At 48.3% G+C, this 19,788-nt stretch overlaps 1 long non-coding RNA gene across 1 annotated transcript in view; it reads left to right on the top strand.

The window, feature by feature from the left end:
• Positions 1-19,788, top strand: part of LOC138526341 (uncharacterized) — a 106,843-nt gene that overhangs the window by 26,344 nt on the left and 60,711 nt on the right. Inside the window, exon 2 of the long non-coding RNA XR_011283561.1 lies at positions 4,264-4,297. This is a non-coding gene — a long non-coding RNA (uncharacterized lncRNA). The remainder of the gene's footprint in view (positions 1-4,263; positions 4,298-19,788) is intronic.

Raw genomic sequence — 19,788 nt, 5'->3', positions numbered from 1 at the left:
CAGAAGAGCCTAATTGGGGCAAATCTGCTTGGTGCAGATACAGAAGCAGCAGCCAGGAGAACAGTAAGTGCTTAGCACCAAATAACGGGAACAGACCCAGGAAAACCTGCTATTTGGTACACACAGACCCACTTGGCCTCATTAATATACAGAAGCAGGCCCAAGGCACCTCCAGATAATCCACCAATAGAAAATATGCATAGCTCCAGTAAAGCCGAGGAACCCCACACCAGCAGACAGTGGTCTGCAGCCAATAAGGCTAGAGCAGTACAGTGTGTACTGGGGTCAGGTGTGGGGGAGCGTAACACATGGCAGGAACCTGGTGGAGGATCTCATTTCATTATCTCAGGGGATGGAAGCCCTGAGAGGAGAGGCCCCCGAGAGGTTTCGCAAGGGGCATGGGGGAAGAAAGAAGGCCCGAAAGGTCTGCAGCAACCTGACCCACCCTGGCTCGCCACGCAAGCTTAAAGGTGGCAGAAAGAGAGTGAGGTCTTGGGAGAGGAGTGGCACAGCATATATGGAAGACGATTCCTATTCAGTGGACACAGAAATGGAGGAGGAATGGGACGATTTGTCCGAATAAAGCTCACAAGGAGCAGACACATCCTCTTCAAGCCCCCCTGAAAGGCGAGGAGATGGGGGAAGTATTTGACCACGACTCGCTCATTCACCCCATGTCAGCGGAGTGAGAGCCGCCCGCCAAGGTTGGCAATTACATAAAGAAGAGAATAAGGTACTCCCTATCTAAGGAATCCAGAAGCAAGTTAAGGGCGGGATGTCCCAGGCCCTTGGTCCCAAATAACATGGCCGAGACGCCAGAGATTGAAGAGAAAATGATGTCCTTCATGGGGCGTTATGGCAGGGACATCAGGAAAGGAATTGATAGATCCTGGAGATCCTGCCAGGTCAAGCTCCTCTTGGGTCCATTGACCAAGATCTGGCAGATGGCGGAAGAGGCCAAGCAACCTGAGCAGAGGGTGGACCCTGAGATATTGGCAGGCTGGGCTCAGAGGGCTATATGCCTGCTTGGCAATGCCAACAATGCGGTTAAAACAGAGACAAGGCGGTCCGTTCTGGTAAAGATCGACCCAAAGATGGGGGAGTTGGCCACGGCGGAGTCGACCTCCAACAGTAAAGGGAAGCTGTTTAGGGGCACCTTTATTAAGGAGATGGCCACATTTGCGAAATACCTATGCAAAGGGTATTCGGCAGCAAGGTTTTCGGCAGGTAGGGGCCGCTCTGCCAGCCGTTTCTCATCCTTCAAGCCCTACGCCAGAAATAGAGACGAGTGGAGAAATCAACAGGAACGCCGACCTAACCCCTTCTTTCAATCAAGAGGAAGGGGCAGGAGTAGAGGCTGGAGAGGAAACAGAGGCCAACAGGCTGACACAGATGAGCCAAAATGTAGAAACACACGCACACGAGGGAGCAGAGGGGCCCCCACTAGTAGGTGGGAGAACAGCTCAGCATTTAGAGAAGTGGTCAGAATTGTCAGGAGATAGATGGGTCAGAGAAACGGTCGGAGGTTTCAAGTTAGTTTTCTGGCGGGAGCCGTTCCAGAGAGTGGAACCGAGGCCCATAAAGTTATCACAAGAGGACGTAGATCTGTTAGACAGAGCGATCGCACAGGTAGAGAGAAAAACAGCGATAGAAAAGGTGATAGATCCCAGACAGGTTTTTGTGATCAATATGTTCCTGGTCGAGGGCAAGAAGAAGCACAAACCTGTGATCAATCTGAGGAACCTGGACGGGCTTTTTTTTTAGTGTTCAGACAATTCAAGATGGAGGGCATCCATCTACTCAGGCATGTGTTACAGAGAGAAGACTGGTTGGTCAGGATATTTTCTAAGGTTGTTAGGCCTCATGGCATCCTGCATTTTTCTGGTGCCAGAGGCCAGATTGAGGATGAGATCCCTTCAATGAGCCCTCAGAACTCAATGGTCCCAATTTTCGGGGGGGGGGGCAAATGTGTTTTGGGGTTTGTATTGTGTGTGGGAGGGGGCAGTGGGCAGGGAAATGTGGTTTGTGAGGAGCGGGGCAGGCTAGCAGGGAACATAGTTCCACTACTTCTTTTCTTACACTTCGACCACTGGTGGGAGGACACAATCCATTCGAAGAACAAGTTACTTACCAACTGGAACGTTCTTTTGCTTGGATGTTCCTCCCACGTATTCCTCATCGACCCTCCCAACCTACCCTCCGTACAGTTTACGCCAGTTGCACCCGGACTTCCTTAAGAGATTGAGGACTTAAAAGACTGATCAACTGATGCGACCGTCAACACCGTAAAAACAGAACTGAGGTAATGGGCGCGGCTCGAGCCCTTTATACAGCAGATGACGTTGACCCTCGACGGCGGCCCTCGGGGGACTACGACTCTGCGGCCTCAAACACACCGCCCTCTGGTGAAAAAATGTTTCCGAAGCAGCAAAGCTGGGAGACAAGATATCTAAGATGAGAAATACGTGGGAGGAACATCCAATCGAAATAACGTTACAGTTGGTAAGTAACTTGTTCTTCTATAACGGTAGTATGGAAAATCAGTATTTCACCTGTGTCATTTTTCAGACTCAGAATGTTTTTTTCTATTTCACTGTCCAGAAAATAGACAAATAAGGTTGTCTGGAATTGAAGTGGTTAAGATGTGTGCATCAGAGTTCCTGTGTGATGTTATGCCCACTGCTTATTGGTTGGGAAGTCCTGAACTGCAGTGAGAGTACTTGACATAGATGACAGTATGATAACCGCAGGGGGATTGTCTGTGAGTACCTATTACTTAGTAGCTGGGTGAATGACAGTAATTGCAGCCAATGACTGAATGGATGTCTGACTGTATAAGGAAGCTGGGAGTTTCTATGAGGAGAATGCGAAAGGGCAGAGACAGCTGTGTGCCTGTTTTAGGTGAGAGGTGGTATAAACTGAGTCCCCAACTGAGAGGTGTCCCAGTTAGAATCATATCAGATTTTCCCCTCCCCTATTGCCTATGGGAAATACCATTGACATGAATAAATCTGGCCCTGCTGTGTTAATAGAAATTGTAACCCAGGCGAGCAGTTGGAGCCAATCAGATGATTCGGAATGCAGGCTTTAACTGCCATATTGGCCCACATTCTGGGCACTGTGAACTGCTCTCCACAGCTCTGCGTCCTTTTATGTGAGTAAATTATGTAACACTTCTCCCTGGGTTGCGCTCCCAGTATGATCTCAGGTCTCCTTGCTCCTCATTGGTGGCAGCTCCATCTAACCCCACCCCAATCCTATCCACCCATGAAAATTAAAAGCTGGCTTTTTCATCATGAAAGGAGTTTCGTTTCAAATTTCTACGGCAACCTCTTTGTTATTGCAAATCTTTTTAAGGGAAAGGCAGTCTGAGATCTGTGCTTTTATGTTCGGAACTAACAGTATTCTCATTTAAACAAAATATTTAAAAAGCAGTTGGCGTCTTGCTCGGCGGGCATTGATCATTTGTTGGCCCACTGTAGTGGGCAACACCTGCCGTTAAAGGTTCTGAATACCGTGCTCATACCCCTTGCATTGTTGTGCCATTTACCTAGATCGCCAGAACTTTAACTACGTGTCTGGGTCTTCAACAGCAGTCATGGCATGCTGTAGCCAGTGAGAAGGTTGAAATATTGAAGTCCGTGCTCCCGCTGTGTCAAGTGCAAATAATCAAATCTTTGTGTGTACTGTGATAACTGAAAATAATGATATCCATAACGTCTGTGTATTCTGGGAATAATGTTATTTGGCCCTTCTATGTTATTTGGGCATATGGAGCTTATTTGGGACCGCAATCATATTGGTGTGAGTATCTGGGGTTTTGATATCAATAGCTAGCAGTGGTTTTAGTAACTTTTTTATCACAAAACCTGAGATGTTGTGATTTTTTTTAATGATATACTGTGGTTATTTTAGAAATATTACCTTTAATGGGCGTTGATTGTGCAAATTAGTGACCAGTTTGCAACCGCCTGCACACATCGCTCGCCTGGGCTGCTGCTGGGATGGGATCCCAGTCTGCCCCTGTTCTGTATACTATGTGTTCATAAGAAAAGGCTTTGTAAAAGGCTATAAACAGATGTGAAAAGCTGAAAAGTCTAACAGGGAAAAGTTGAGCCATGACTTCAGAAACTGTGGGGAGAGAGGCTTTGAGCGATAGGCAGCGAAGAATAAAGCGGCTTCCATTTTTTGTTGTTGAACACAGGTTGTGAGAATCATTTCATTTATTAAATATTAAATACATATTCCTGTTTTTGTACACAGCACTGAAAACACGAGGAAGATCCGATAGAAGAAGGTACGGTTTAAACATTTTGTAAATGTTTACGAAACGTCCGAATGTTTTCCAAAGTTTCCACTAAAGTCAAACTAAAGACATATGAAATAAATCAGTCTGATTCTTCGGGACTGTGACCTTCGCCTGGTCCTGCTTCCGTAAATGGATACTTGTCATTAATCACATTATGCTGTGTTTGTCACAGGGACTCGGAAGTTCCCGACTGAATCATGCAGTACATTTGCTCACCCATGTCTACCCATGCTCGCCATGCAGTGTTGCTAATGGCAGACGCTATGAAAAAGCATGGCAGCTGTATTTTCTGCAGATTACTAAAGACCCTACCTGGGGCTCATTTTCGTTGGGGCCTTATGTAACAAGCATGTGTAAAAGCTTTGTGTATGCTGTCAACATAGAAGAGGATGTCTCTATTATGGAGAAAACATTCTCACATATCTTCTTAGTTCATCATATGCCAGTCTAGCTCATCTTACACAACTATCCTTCAAGGCAGATTCGAAGAAGACCCCTGCAGAAGCCGCTTTGCCCACCAATATTCTACCTCACAGCACTAGATGCCCTTAAAATTACAAGCCCCTAGCAATGTGCCGCCAGGATAAAGGAGGAAGAGGGCCAAATAATAACCCAGAGACAATCTTTCTTCTTCTCACTCTTCTATGTATTGCCATCTATAGGGGAAACATAACAGATATGGGTTAGAGAACTACACAAATCTACCTCCTTCTTATCATCCACCCAGAGAACCCAACCCACCTGGAAATCCCTCCTGCACCTCTGGCGGGATGTTTTGTGAATTCAAGAAATGAATATCTCAGGCCGAGAGTGAAATTTTGTATCTTCAAAGGGTGGACCTTACAACTCTCGGCATCTTGTGACATCTGCTAAAAGTTATTCTTTAATGGATACCAATCTACCCTAAACACCTAAAGACTCTAACCCTACTGAACTACTATTAGTGTCTTAGTGGCACTGCTGGAGCCTTCCTCAGAGAATACCTGCTATTCGAGAATCTGTGTGCTGCAGCTCTCCTTTGAATATCCAATCTTAGTCTTGGGGAGAACACTAGTCCATGGTAGTGTCACTGTGATCACTGAAGCTCCAGTCCAACGTGGAGCAGCAGAAACACTAATCTTTCTGTTTACACGGCAGCGGGCGGACTGGTGCTGCATTGAGGGTAAGAGAGAGGTTACACTGCACCAATCCCAGAGCCTAACTAGATGTAGTGCCGGGAGTTAGCGTGGGGAACTCGCCAGCTGCTGCAGAGCTTCAGAGGGGAAGGAGCCAGAGTCCAAAGAAGCAGATCCCTGAGGGAACATGAAGGTATTTCAGGAAAGTTCCACATTGAAAGGGCTCAACTTACCTTACAAGGATAATGAAAGGGAACCTAAATCTAGAAAATATCCCACTTGGATTCCTAACTCCAATAAGTCCCTAGGAAGAGATTTGTTTAACTAATGATGACTCAAATCAAACACAGCCCTAGTTCAACTTAATTGGGAATGCTGCACTCTGAGCCATGGTGGAAAAAAACAGGTCTTCTATGGTGAGAAACAGTTGAACGGCAAACCACATTTCCAAGATGTTCCAGATCCAGCAAAATGGTTCCACAGCCGTCTCAGTCTCTTAAGTGCCCCAATGGTTCTCCATCTTCGAGTGGAGCAAAAACCTAGAAATCTATCTCGTTAAGGATCAAAATTCATACCCTATGAGCCCATGACCTGCCCATGCCAGAATTTCGCCCTCTCTTCCTCCTCCTTTATACTCCGATAGTGTATTAAATGCCTCCACCCACATTTTAATGCAGTCAAACCCCCAACCATGCTCCCCTTTCTCACTTTTCTGACACTGTTACCATTTAACGCCTAGATTCTGTCATTTGAAAGACCAGTGTGTCTCACTGCACCCTCTTTGATTTTTGGTCAATGTATACAGACCTGAAAAAAAAACTATTATGAGGAACAAGCGAGCCTCTAGGGAGTAAAAATAAAGGCAGGGTAATAGGTATTCTCAAGACCTTTGATAGGTCTGTACTTTCCATCAAAAATCACAAAATGGTTATCACAGTCTCTTCTTTTTATCTCTGTGTATATATGCGCCCAATCACTGATTTTCAAAAGACCTGAAAACAAATATAACTAATGTGTTTTGGCTTTTGGCCTTTGTAATGAGAGGTGTTTTTACATGATGTCAGTAAAGATCATTGCGCTTACTCTATTTGGACCTCGAGCACTGCATGTTAGAGTGTTTTACTAGACATCCTCCTTCTCTCTTATTAAATGCGATTACTCGCTGTGGGTCTACCACTATATTATGACACTCGGCACACCTGATCACATACTCAATGTGTTGCCTTGCACACTGATGTGTCGTTGTAATGGTATAGTCGTAAGGTAGGCCGCTGTGTACTATGGTGTTCGAGAGGAAATACCCTAACGTCTTAAAGGAAACATGGATGTTTGTACAAGCACCAGTCATACTACGCTGAGCCCAAAATTGATTTTAGAATTTAATATTCAAATATTAATTCAGTTTTTCAGTGCTTACAAAACCATCTAGTGTCATGACTAAGGTTGCTTTGCATGCCAGGATCCATTCCATAGAATGGGCACTCTGGCGAATATATACATTCACATTAGTCACATATATCCACACCACCTTGCTAAACCATATTCATTCTTCTAGTCACGCTAGGACCCGCTGGCAACATTCCGATTACAATTGGAAACTTCCATTCTAAATATTCACTAATTAGACCAACCCATACTCATAGCTAACACCGGGAAGTCACTCACCTCATAATTTACTGGATTGAGGACACTGTTTTTTGAGAAGGCACGTGTGTTCATCTCTTCCCCCCATTATGATTTCCACTCAAATGATTTTTTTGTATTTTTGACTTTGATGTTTTGAACTTTACTCTGATTACTATTGATTGTAGCCAAAACCTACCCATGCTTTTACTAATGTTAAGCCTTGAAAAGGACCTTATGGTCGAAACACGGGTTGGCTTAGTTATGACACTAGATGATTTTGTGAGCACTGAAAAACCGAATTAATATTTAAATATTACATTCTAAAATCAATTCTGGGCTCAGCGCAGTATGATTGGTGTTCTTACAAACCATCCACACATCCTCAATGTGTTGGGTGAGACCTACATGTGTGTTTATTGTTACTCATCAGATCCTTTGCCTGATCCCCACCATGTTAGAGCGGATTAGTATATCCTCATTGTGATGGAGCTCAATTTGGTGGGTGAGCTCCATTACAAGATCATTACTGGGTTATGTTTTTAAATGTCCGGCAATTAAGTGAGTTTAATTGTGATGGTTCTGTTGTTTGTTATTAAGCCTTCTAAAAAAATATTTGTTATGTATATTTTTGCATATGTATATATTGTTGTGTGTTTAGTGGCACAAGATAAAGATTATATCCCTATCAGATACAATATATTTCTAAGGATTTAATGTTGTTTTTGATTAAGCATATTGTTTCAGAATTGTTTTTGTAGAGAATGATCATTATGAACAGTGCTAGACTTTCCTAGATTTTGTTGTGTAATGTCCCTAATAACTTTCTACCGTACTTTGTCACTGTATGCTTTTACATCTGTACTTTAGTCGGTTATCCCAGAAAGTAAAACATAAATGAATATCCTCGAATGAATGTTCGGCAACACGTGGAACTGAATCATGCAGGGAAGGCATAGTGTAAAACTTGAGGAGTGTAGCATAAAGGAAGTAAAGAGAGAGAGTCAACATGTTAAATGTATTTTAATAATGCATTTTTCAATGTTTTTTAATTCTCTGGTGGTTGGTTTGTTTGATTTGTCAAGATGCTTGGTTCATTCTCGCACTTATTTAGGGTATGGTGAGAGTAGATCAGGCCATGATTGATCATCTAAAAGTCATTTTAAATATTGTCATAAATATTTGTTTAAATAAAATGCGATTTGTTCTGCACAATATGTCTGATTTGCAAGACTGAAGTGACATTTCCTTTGGACTAAGGGAACTAGTGTGTGCTAATTGTTAATAAATTGTGTACCATTAAATTAGGTCATGATAATACATATTATATTATTAATAGATGATCATATCATTATCAGACTTAAGGGATCAAAATAAATATTTGATGATCAGATCTAAACACATCTCCTATGCATCAAGCATCACCCAATAAGCATGAGCTACTTTTGAGAATTGATGGGCTAGCACATAGTGTGCAACAAACGTAACTTTTACATGAAATGCAACATACACATTTCTTGTTGATCATGAATAACGTTATATGTATGATGTCTTCTAGCTGTATCCTAATACTCTCTTATACACCATCTCAAATACAGCAAATCAATTTGAGATATGTATGCTTGCGTGCAAGCAATTGGCTAATGAAGTGAAAAGTATCCCCTGACCTATATTGGCGTTAAGGTATTCTGGGCTACAAGTAAGAGCTGAACAGCTCCCAGTTATTTTGTTCCTTGGACACACTTTCATATAGTTTCTGTTCTTCAAATCTTTTGACGTATTATGTGGCCATGGATTAAATGGTAGCCTGGGCAGCCTCCCCAGTCAGGAGTTTATAAGCAAGACAGGGTCATGAATCTAAATGTCTCTGCTGAGTGATATGCAAAGAATATGCATAACGTATGTCCAACAAACTTGATGGTGCCAACTCAGAAGACTGGTAAACAAGGGTTACACAATTTCAGTACACTTCTCACCAGTTCATGGGAGATCTCTGTCTCCTTTACTTACCGAATCTCAGCCTGCCTCATGGAAGTGTAAACCGCATCTCAAGCTTTTGCACGTCCCGTCTCCTTTCCTCCACACGGCATGGGCGATTACAACTGGATGTAGCCCCAGGGTGGAGAGGAGTCCCTCCTTAAGCAAACAGGTTTCTAAGAACCGCCTGTCTGAAAGCCGCGTGTGATCTAGAGCGGGCATTCAAACAGTAATGCTTGCAGAAAGCTGAAGGAGTGGCCCAGGTGGCCGCCCTGCTTATGTCCTGCCAGGGGACGGGGACAAGGCAATGGCAGTTGCCTCGGCTCTGACCGCATGGGCATGCATGTTGGCCAAAGGTGGGTTATGCTGTCCCTCGTAGGCTTCTTTGATGGCCAAGACCGTCCACCGGGCTATGGAGGCCTTGGATGACTGATACCCTCCAAAGGTGATAAAAAGAGCGTCCGACTTGCGGAAGCCTTTGGTCCTGTCCAAATAGAACTTTAGTGCCCGCCTGACATCAAGGCAGTGCATGACTCTCTGTGCCTCATCCTTAGGATCAGAGAAGAACGTAGGTAGCACTATTTCCTCGTTTAGGTGGAATGTCGAAGGCACCTTAGGAGGAATGCTGGGTGTGTTTGGAGCACCACCTTGTCCCTGTGAAACGTAGTGTATGGCTCTGAGGCGACCAGCATCTGGATTTCGCTGATTCTGCGAGCTGTGGTGAGGCTGACTAACAAGGCTGTCTTAATGGTGACCAGCCTGATGTCCGCAGACGCCATTGGTTCGAATGGTTTGTGCGCCAGGGTGCCCAGGACTATGTTGAGGTTGCACACGGGGTGCGGCCTCTTGATGGGCGGGTAGAGCCTGGCGAGACCCGTCAAATGTCTCTTGACAATTGGGTTGGAAGAAGAAAAAGTTTCCTCCTCCAAGTGCCTGTATGCCCCAATGGCTGCCAGGTAGGTGCGGCAAGTGTCTACCTGCACGCCAGAATGGGCGAGATGCATCTAAAAGGAGAGCACATTGTCCAGGGAACATGCCAGAGGGTGGAAGTCTGCCCAGTGACAGAACCTGGTCCACTTGCTCTTATAATGGGCCCTGATAGATCTGCTCCTGGTGCCCTGTATGATCTCAAGATTAGCCTGAGAGAGGCTGAAATGTCCTAGCGTGACCTGTTCAGGAACCATGCTGTGAGGGCTAGTTTCTCTGGTGCGGGGTGGATGACCCTGCGCCCCGGCTGCGCCTGAAGATGGCCTGGGCTTGTTGGCAGGCGAATGGGAAGCTTCTCCGAGAGGCTGAGCAGCTCCGAAAACCATGATCTGGCTGGCCACCATGGAGCGATTAGGATGATGCTGAGGAGGCAGGACTCCTTGATCTTGCATATCACCCTGTGAATAAGGGGAGTGGGCGGAAAGGAGTATGCTGTAAATCCGTCCCACCTGATCTGGAAGGCATCGCCGAGGGAACTCGGGCCCTGACCCTGCCAGGATGCGACAAGCTGGCACTTTCTGTTGCCCCAGGAGGCAAAGAGGTCCACCTGAGGGTGACCCCATTTGCGAAAGATCTCCTGCAGCACTAGGTCATTCAGCTGCCACTCATAGTTGTCGGCTCCCAGTCTGCTGAGTCTGTTTGCCTCCACGTTGGATTCCCCCGGCAGGGGGACCACCGTGTGGTGGATGTTGTTCTCCAGGACCCACTACCACATGCCGCTGCCAGTCTGAACAGTGGGGGGGGGGGTCTGGTACCTCCCTGTTTGTTGACATAGAACACGCTGGTCGAGTTGTCTGTTTGAGTGAGGACGACTTTGCCCTCGATAACCGTAAGGAAGGCCCTGAGCGCCAGCCAGATGGCCTTCAATTCCAGCCAATTGATGTGGTAGTCCTGCTCCTGCCGGGACTAGGTGCCATGGACGCAGTGGTTGTCCAGAGTAGGCCCTCAGACCCTGAGAGAGGAGTCCGTGGTGATGGTGACCTGTGGAGTAGGTTGCCGGAAGGGCTTGCCTGTCCGCAGGTTGCAGTCCTTCGAGCACCATGTGAGGTCCGGGTGAAGCGACAGAGGAATGCTGATCATCTCTGACTAATAGCCCCGTTCCTGGTTCCAAGAAGCTGCAAAGTGCATCCTCCTCATCCTGAGTCTCGTGTGGGGGACGGCTCAGAGGACTGCTGCCATGAGACCCAGTAGGTGTTGGTACCACCAGGCCAAGGTCACTTCTCTGCCGAGGAAGTGCCCTGTGGCCCTCTTGATGGCCGTGATCTTGTCCTCCGAGGGAAAAACTTTCTCGGAGAATGTGCCCCAGATGTTCTCGGAGAATGTGCCCCAGATGGGGCCCAAGAAGGTTAAACTCTGCATGGGCTGCAGCTGCGACTTCTTGAGGTTGAGTGAAAAACCCAGCTTGTGCAGTGTGTTCATAAGAGCGTGGGAAGTATGGTGCACTGCTTTTGGAGATGAGCACATCCAGTCTCCTTTGCACAATTTCTCCGCTATCAAAGCTGGTGTAACAATCTTGAATTTTTGGAGAGGTACGGAGAGGTTGAGGGTGGAATGGTCCAGCACAACTCTCAGGCCCGCCTGGTTCTTCTGAATGTTGCGAAAATCCTGGAGTAAAAGCCCAAGCCTCGCTGGGATGCTGGAATTTCCTCCACTGCTTGGCTCTCGATGAGCGATCGGACCTGCGCCAGAAGAGTTACTGTTCCAACCTGTGGGAGTGGAGGGGAGGACAGAGGAGGGGCTGGGATAGGAAGGCGGTACCCTGTGGAGACAACGGAGAGGATCCAGTGGTCTGCGAATTTCTGGCACCAGAAATGTTCACAAAGGGCAAGACTGCCCCCCACTGGAGACACGGGTACCCGGAGAGTTGTCATGCCTTCTATCCCTTTGAGGCTGTTGCGGAGGAGGGGGACTGGAAAAAGCCCTTACCCCCCTCCCCCCATTTTGTTGCTTGCGCCGGTGCTGGGACGGCGAACGGTCTGGCTGCCTGGACCTCCTGTCCTGGAAACCGCTGAAACCTCCGTACATATGCCCCTTCTCAGTGCGCTGCTGTGTCTGGGTGTATGGTTTAGGCGTGGTCTTTGTAAGGATGGATAAAGACTTGGCCGTTTGAGAGCTGTTTTTCTTTTTGTCCAGCTCCTCGTCCGTTGTGCAGTGGAAGAGGTCACTCCCTTCAAACAGAAGATCTAAGATGCGCTCCTGGACATCTGGGTTGAATTTCGTAGCACGGAGCCAGGCCATTCTTCTCATGTCCGTGGCAAGACAGATGGCACGGCCAGAGGTGTCGATGTGGGCCACCGTTGACTCCATGATGTCCTGCGCCACGATCTTGGCCTCCACCAATCCCGCCTTGAATCGAAATTGGCTCTGCGCCGGAAGCTCTGGGAGGAAATCTGCAATGTCCTGCCAGAGCCTCTGGTTAACGGCTGCTAGCATGGCAACCGCGTTGGCTTGATGAACGTGCAAGGACGCGTTGGAATAGAGCTTTTTCCAGTAAGCCTCCTAGATCTTCTCCTCCTTGCCTAGCAGAAGAGCAGGCTAAGGACGACTGAGGCTTGGAGTATAGTGATGCCGCAGCGATCACCGAGGAGTGTGGCTGAGGATGGGCCGATAGCAAGAGTGCATCCCCCTCCATCTGCTTGTACTTGGCGTCCAGGCGTTTGTTCACCGGCTGGACTAAGTGGGGCTTGAGCCAACCCTTCCTGGCCAGGGCAACTACATCCTTCTGCATCGGATCCCTGTTCTGGTAACGGGACGGAGCGTGGGGACCTCAGCGAGGACCCCTTCTGCTGGTTGCTCGACCACTGGTTGAGGTAGACCCAAATACTCTGCCAGCCCTGCCAGACGTTTGTAGAAGGCCTTGGCTGAAGATGGTATGTCCTCCTCCTCATCTGTGTCCACCTGCGGATCCGGAGGATCTAGCACCCGGGGGGGGACTAGGAGCCGAGGGCTGCGGTGGAGGCTTGGATGGAACCACCTGGCCCAGTGGCTGGGGGGGGCTATAGCCGGCAGCTGAGGCTGGACAGGGAACGGGGGAGCCTGTGCTGAGGCCTGCGGAAACGGGGGCACAAGAGGGAGCAAGTTCCTGATGGCGTCCCTGCGGATGACTTCCATCTGCCCGAGGAATTTTTCGAAGAACCTGTCCTCGCAGGTTGGATTGGTGGTAGGGGACATTGACGGGGTAGCCTGCGGCTGCTGGAGCCATTGCACGCCCTGCCCATATGGACATAGCGGGAACCTGCCTTGCGCGAATTAAGGGTAAGCTGTAGGCCACATACCTGGTTGACACCAGTCCTACCTCGACACACGATCCTCCACCTGCCTTCCTTGTGGCGGCGTCGGCCTGATGTCTGAGTCTTCTGGCGTGGTAGCCATTTTGTCAAGCTGCCTTCCACATGCCTGTGTCGTGTTGCTCGGCTGACTGGGCCCCGCCCTGTCCAACGCTCTTGAGTGTGGATCATGGGGCCTACCCTGTTCCTCAGGCCGAGGCCTGGTAGGCGTATCGCCCTTGGCAGATCTGCTGGTAGAACTGCATGAAGGCGCCCCCTTGGCCATAATGCCGGTATTAGGGCGTAGCCCCTCGGGTGAAGACCCGGTAAAAGAACCTTCTGGTCCCTCAGCACCTTAACTGGGAGGATCTACCGATCCCTCGGCCTAACGGCCGGTAGCTGATACAGCCTCAGTACTTGTCCTGGTATGAGGACCTGGGTGGTCTCTCCCGCGTGTGCGAGTTCTTGGGAAGGAGTCTCCCTTGCGGGGTGCACTGGAAAAGAGCGGCCTTAGCTTGGGCCTGGATCGCTGATAGACGAAGTCCTTTAGGTCCTTTGGAGGCGATCTGTGGAAGAGCTCCCTCCACCTGGCTAGTCGGTTCTTCAGAGACCTCGAGGAAAGCGCGTTGCATGCGGAACAAGCTTGCCAGCCATGGTCAGGGCCAAGGCACCATAGGCAGAGGGCATGGGGGTTTTTAGTCGGAAGAGCCCGTCGCAGGATGGACACCTGCTGAGCCCTGTAGAAGTCGACATGCGCCAGGGAGGAGCATGACGCCTGAGGACCGAGTACCTGAATGATAAAAAGACAAAAAAGACAGAAGAGAAGAAGTATCCGTGCGTGGAATTACATGGCCGAAGCCAAACCCAGGAGCGCTGGGGAATTCGCTCCGCTCCCGTTGACACGGAAAAGGGGACAGAGGTGTGACGCCGCAGGGCAGAGTCATGGCAGTGCATGCTCCAAGGGCAGCGCGCCTCTAAATTTAAAGGGGAAGCAGGTGTTTTTCTAGTGAAAAAGGTTCTGTCTCCCGTCCCTTGGAAGGGACGCCCATGCAGTATGGAGGAAAGGGGACGCGACGTATGAGTATGACTGTCTACAGTGATTGGTAATGTGTGCGTTACTATGTTAGGGATGTCATAGTAGAAGTCTATGAGTTTGGTGCAGTGGGTAGTTCTGACATAAGGCCTCGGGTACATATACGCTCGTCCCAAGTCCTTCTTGTCGAGCTATGTTGAGGTGACTTACAACCTTCTGTTTGATTCCTGATCGATGCTCCCAGTTGTCGTTGTGAGTGGCCTTTGGTCTCTGGCACCAACTCTCTGTGATGCTTTGACCATGCCCAAGTGACTGCCTTGATTTATTTAACTATGAGCTGCAACACCCTCGTTATGCCCCCCACCTGCTTACTTTGTAACCTCAGCTCTGCATCCTCACCATGGTGCCACAAATGTGCCCATAGCTCTGTTACCCATAGGATACAAATGTCTGTGCTCTACTAGCTCAAGATACAGCACTCTGCAACATTTAAGTCCTCTACCCATGGTCCCAGAGACTAATGGCATAGCAATAACTGCTGGATGTGGTATGCTCAACATGCCTGACCCCAGGGAGTGATGTCCCAGGACTTAATAATCTTGTGAGGTAGGACAATCGACATCTCCTGGTGGTACCTGGCCTCAATGCTCGGTAACCAATGGATTAAGTGCTTTATAACCTCCTAGGGTTTTATTCTTCAACATGCCTCAACACTGTAAGCAGAGGATCTAAGTGTAACCCTCTGTCCCCCATTAAGTTCCAGTGCCTTATTGAACCCCCCACTTATAGCGACTGATTCAGTCTCTAGATTTCTTAAGGTGTCTCCAGGCGACAACGACCATACATTTTGTATCTTCGTGGCTCTAATACTCTATATCAAAACCAAAAGGAGATGGCTGGAAGGTTTTGAGTCAGTCATAACCACTGGCAGGGCTCTAGACGACCTTCCAGACCATCGATTTCCAGCTGCCAAGCCATTACAGAAAGGGGAACGACCATATGCAAATCAGGCTGGCTCCCACCCCAAAAGGGGCAGTTGAGCCCGAAATGTTAGGCCACATCCCAAGCATCCGCAAACATGTTTCGGCCTTGTTGGGCCTCATCATTGAGGAATAGCTTGGGGCTCTAGGCCCAACAAGCCTGGGACTCGCATCTGGGCATACCCATTCCACTCGAGGTGACTAAAGCAGACAAAAGAGGTGAATTCTGGAAGGTTTAGAATTAATCTTAATTGCTGGCGTCGCTCTGGGCAACCCTCCAGACCATCCTTCTTCACCTACCAAGCCATTTCAGAAAGGGGAAAGACCATATGCAAATCAGGCGAAGAACAATTAGAGCGATGCCATAGATTAAAAAGATTAGTTCTAGACCTTCCAGCCATCAACTCTTTTGTTTTGCGCTAATACTTTATTACCACAGATACTAATAACCTTACCAGCACTCCAGGACACAGTGCTCAGTAACCCCTGCTTGTCATTGCTGTCATAACAACATGTGCTAAGCATCAGAGTTGTTGACACCAGTGCCCCCTTCCGGCAGCCTTTGCACTAGGTGATGCTTGCTGGTAAAAACAGACTGCGCATATGTGAACTGTGACATGAAACAGCCATGTGACACTGGCGTGGGTTGGGTTGAGGCTGGGTTGCAAATTCAGTTGCTTACTGAAAGCAATAAGGAAAAATGCCAAGCCCAATGCTGGAATTGGATCAAGCGCCACAGCGTCATAAATCTGCCATATGTTAAGTACTGTGGACTTTAATTTCTTAGAAAGCCCGCCCCCGGACAGCTCGCGGGGGTGTTCTGTCTTCATTGGCACATGCTAGACAGCAGCCCAAGTCCAGCTAACAAATTGACCCTTTCATCGACACACAAGTCTATTTACCTCATCCTCTTTAGTGTACATGCTGTTTCTCTTAGCAAAAAATGAAACATTCTAAATGATATGCAAACCCAACGGCTACCTGTAGTCCTCGGGTTTGTGGTATGCAAATGACCATGGAGAACACCAACTTTACACTGAATGTGATTCTCGTACGTATTTACCTTTGTAATTAATGCTGTTTGGCATTAGTCTCCTCTGCCTAGAAATTCAGGTATATTCTGGAATGTTTTAAAAGTCATGATTCATTCCCCATTAAATAATTACCAACTATAAAAACAGTAGAACAAGGGGGGTCTGGGAATCTCTCTACCAGCACGAACACAGCCCAATGACCTGTTCCTGGGTGAGTAACCCCTGGGAGAGACTCTACCAAATCCTTAGCTCACTGTCCCTTTCACAGAGCAAACATTTCCCAGCATATCAGTCTTTGTCCTGCCCAGGGGCATTCCAGCACCGAAATACTAGGCAATTCTCCTCTGAACAAGAGTGCCAACAGCAACCCCATACACGTGTTTCAGCCTTGTTGGGCATCATCAGTGAGGTGAAGCTGTGCCTCTCTAAGAACAGTGAGCAAGGGGTCCACGTCTGGATTGCCCTTTTAACTTAGGGTGAGACCCAAAGTTAATTTATGCAAAATAAGGGGGGGTCTGGGAATCTCTCTACCAGCACGAACACAGCCCAATGACCTGTTCTTGGGTGAGTAACCCCTGGAAGAGACTCTACCAAGTCTTTAGCTCACTTTCTCTTTCACAGAGAAGAAATTTCCCAGCATATCAGTCTTTGTCCTGCCCAGGGGCAGTCCAGCACCGCAATACTAGGCAATTCTCCTCTGATCAAGTGTACCAACAGCAACCCCATACACATGTTTCAGCCTTGTTGGGCATCATCAGTGAGGGGAAACTGCGCCTCTCTAAGAACAGTGAGCAAGGAGTCCACGTCTGGATTGCCCTTTTAACTTAGGGTGAGACCCAAAGTTAATTTATGCAAAATAAGGGGGGGTCTGGGAATCTCTCTACCAGCACGAACACAGCCCAATGACCTGTTCTTGGGTGAGTAACCCCTGGGAGAGACTTTCCCAGCATATCAGTCTTTGTCCTGCCTAGGGGCAGTCCAGCACCGAAATACTAGGCAATTCTCCTCTGAACAAGAGTACCAACAGCAACCCCATACACGTGTTGAGTCTGGTAAATCCAGACGTAGACTCCTTGCTCACTATTCTTAGAGAGGCACAGCTCGTACTCTACCTGTTAACGGTGCAAGTTCCAGTTCCTTTCTGGTTTCCTTCCTCCCGGGACTCCCTACCTGATCCTCCCTGGAGTTCTGAACGCCTGCATATCTACGGACAGATACCTACCTGCACAATGGCGACAGAGGACACTCGCCCGAGTTTATACAAAACCCGAGTCATCCGGAAGAAAGAAAAACCTCTGACCAAGACTTAAACGGATAAACAGGTGAGATTTGAGGCGAAGTGTGACAGTTTGAGACGAAAAGGAATTGATATTGATACTAATATGGAGGCCGCTATTCAGGACCTCATGAGAGGAATGCAAGAGCTAACAACTGAAGTGCAGACCCTTAAAGCTGAAAATGCAGCATTGAAACAGCTTGTTCTATCCAGGGATTCGGCATTCGAAGAAAGTGCTATGGTTGGGGCAATAGTGGACAAATACGATGGAACCACCAAGGCACTACGTTCCTTCCTTGATTCATGTTGGGTGCATTTTACCTTCAAACCATTGTCACGCACGGCGGTCGCTGGCAGCTGTGGAGACGCTGGTGTTGGAGCGGCCATTGACATTAGCCGTCACGCCGCGCGCGTCCTACTGCAGCGGTCCAGCCTTCCGACTCCCGTTTGCCTTCCTGGCATTCTTTCTGTTTCTCTGCCGCCTCACCTTGTGGCAGCTCTTCTCCCCGCTCCTCCTTGGCTCCCTCTCCCTCTCTGGTTCCCCTGTTTCATTCCCTCTCTGCTCATTCACTTAATGCTCCATCACAGTAGTGTTATATTCCCTAGGAGCTGCCACCAAACACTACTTTCTGTGGATTCCCCGAACACCTGGATCCTTTAACTCACGCAGTCCTGCCTAGGAACCTGTCGCCATTTTCAACAAGGAAGGGGTTTTTTGCACCTTTCGGCTTTTTCCCCTTAACCGGTCTGCCCCGGTTCGGGGGCCCCCTTGGCCCCGGGTTTGAGGGGCAAGGTGGCTTCCTCTCGAAGCAGACCTCATCTATACTCCAGAGAAGAGGCATTGTGAAAAAAGAGATTTGGGATCAAATCGGACGAGGAGACCACAGGTGAGCAGGAGGGCGTAAGGGGCACTCGGGAGACTGGGCTGAAGTTGGTTGATTCAAGGAGTGTGCTTGACAGTTTGCAACGCCAAAAGGGAAACATGGCCACCCCCGAACAAATACAAGAACTAGTGGCCGCAGTCCAAGCCATGAACGTGGAATTGCAGAACGTGAAGGCTGATAACGCTGTCTTGAGGCAGATGGTCTCTGCTCGGGAAACTAGGGATTCCGACTTACCTCCTATGGCCTTATCCTCGGGAAAGTTTGACGGAACCCCGAAGCACCTCAAGGAATTCTTGGAAGCCTGCTCCATTTATTTTGCCTTTATACCTCTGTTGTGTTCTAATGATCACACCAAGGTGGGGTTTATGGTATCCAACATGACCGGGAATGCCTTAGCTTGGGCCACCCCTCTAGTGACCAACAATAATCCTGTAATCAAAGATTATGTGGGCTTTTTGGCCTTACTGCGCCAAACTTTTGAACAACCCGAGATAATACATGTGGCTGCTGAAGAACTATTGGATGTGCAACAGGGTTCCAGTGACCTGCTGACATATATCTCCACCTTTAAACGATTGGCCTCTGAAGCAGGATGGCCAGAACGGGCCCAGTATACAATTTTCCGTTGAGATTTGAAAGAGGAGATAAAGGATGAACTGGCAAGGATAGCCCGCCCTACTACCCTGTCTGACTTGTTCTCCATTGTCACTCAGATTGACTATCACCTCAGTGAACGCAAGGCGGAAAGGAAGAAGCATAAGGCCCCTGTCTCCCTTCCACCAAGTGCCCACTCGTTGCCCTCCCTGCCTCACTCCAGTAACAAGGAAGAACCTATGCAAGTTGGGTCCGCTAGATCCCCCTTGACACCCGAAGAGAGAAGACGTCGGAGGGATGCTGGGCTCTGCATGTATTGTGGATCAGATTCCCACCTACTTCAGAACTGTCCAGAAGTTCCGCCTAGACGGTCGGGAAATGAACGACCTCGGAACTAAAGGGGTTGAGTAACCGAGGTCAGAGCGCTAGTCCCTATGTCACTGTGACGGTAGCTTCACACCCAACCACCTTAGACTCACGCCCCATGGCGGTTCCAATTCAATTGGAAACTCCGACAGAAGTACTTACCACCATGGCTCTGCTGGATTGTGGCGCTGCGGGGGTATTTATGGATACCATGTGGGCGCACAAACAAGGTCTCCCTCTGTTAAAAAGGGAAGAAGTTCAGAAGGTAGAAGGAGTCAACGGTTCCCCACTTTTGTCGGAGCCTATCACCCATTCCACCGTATCCATGAAGGTCCGCATTCTCC

Source organism: Ambystoma mexicanum, chromosome 1q, assembly GCF_040938575.1.
Source record: "Ambystoma mexicanum isolate Mex_15411 chromosome 1q, UKY_AmexF1_1, whole genome shotgun sequence".
NCBI classification, from domain to species: domain Eukaryota; kingdom Metazoa; phylum Chordata; class Amphibia; order Caudata; family Ambystomatidae; genus Ambystoma; species Ambystoma mexicanum.
This window is presented reverse-complemented; position numbering and strand designations above follow the sequence as displayed.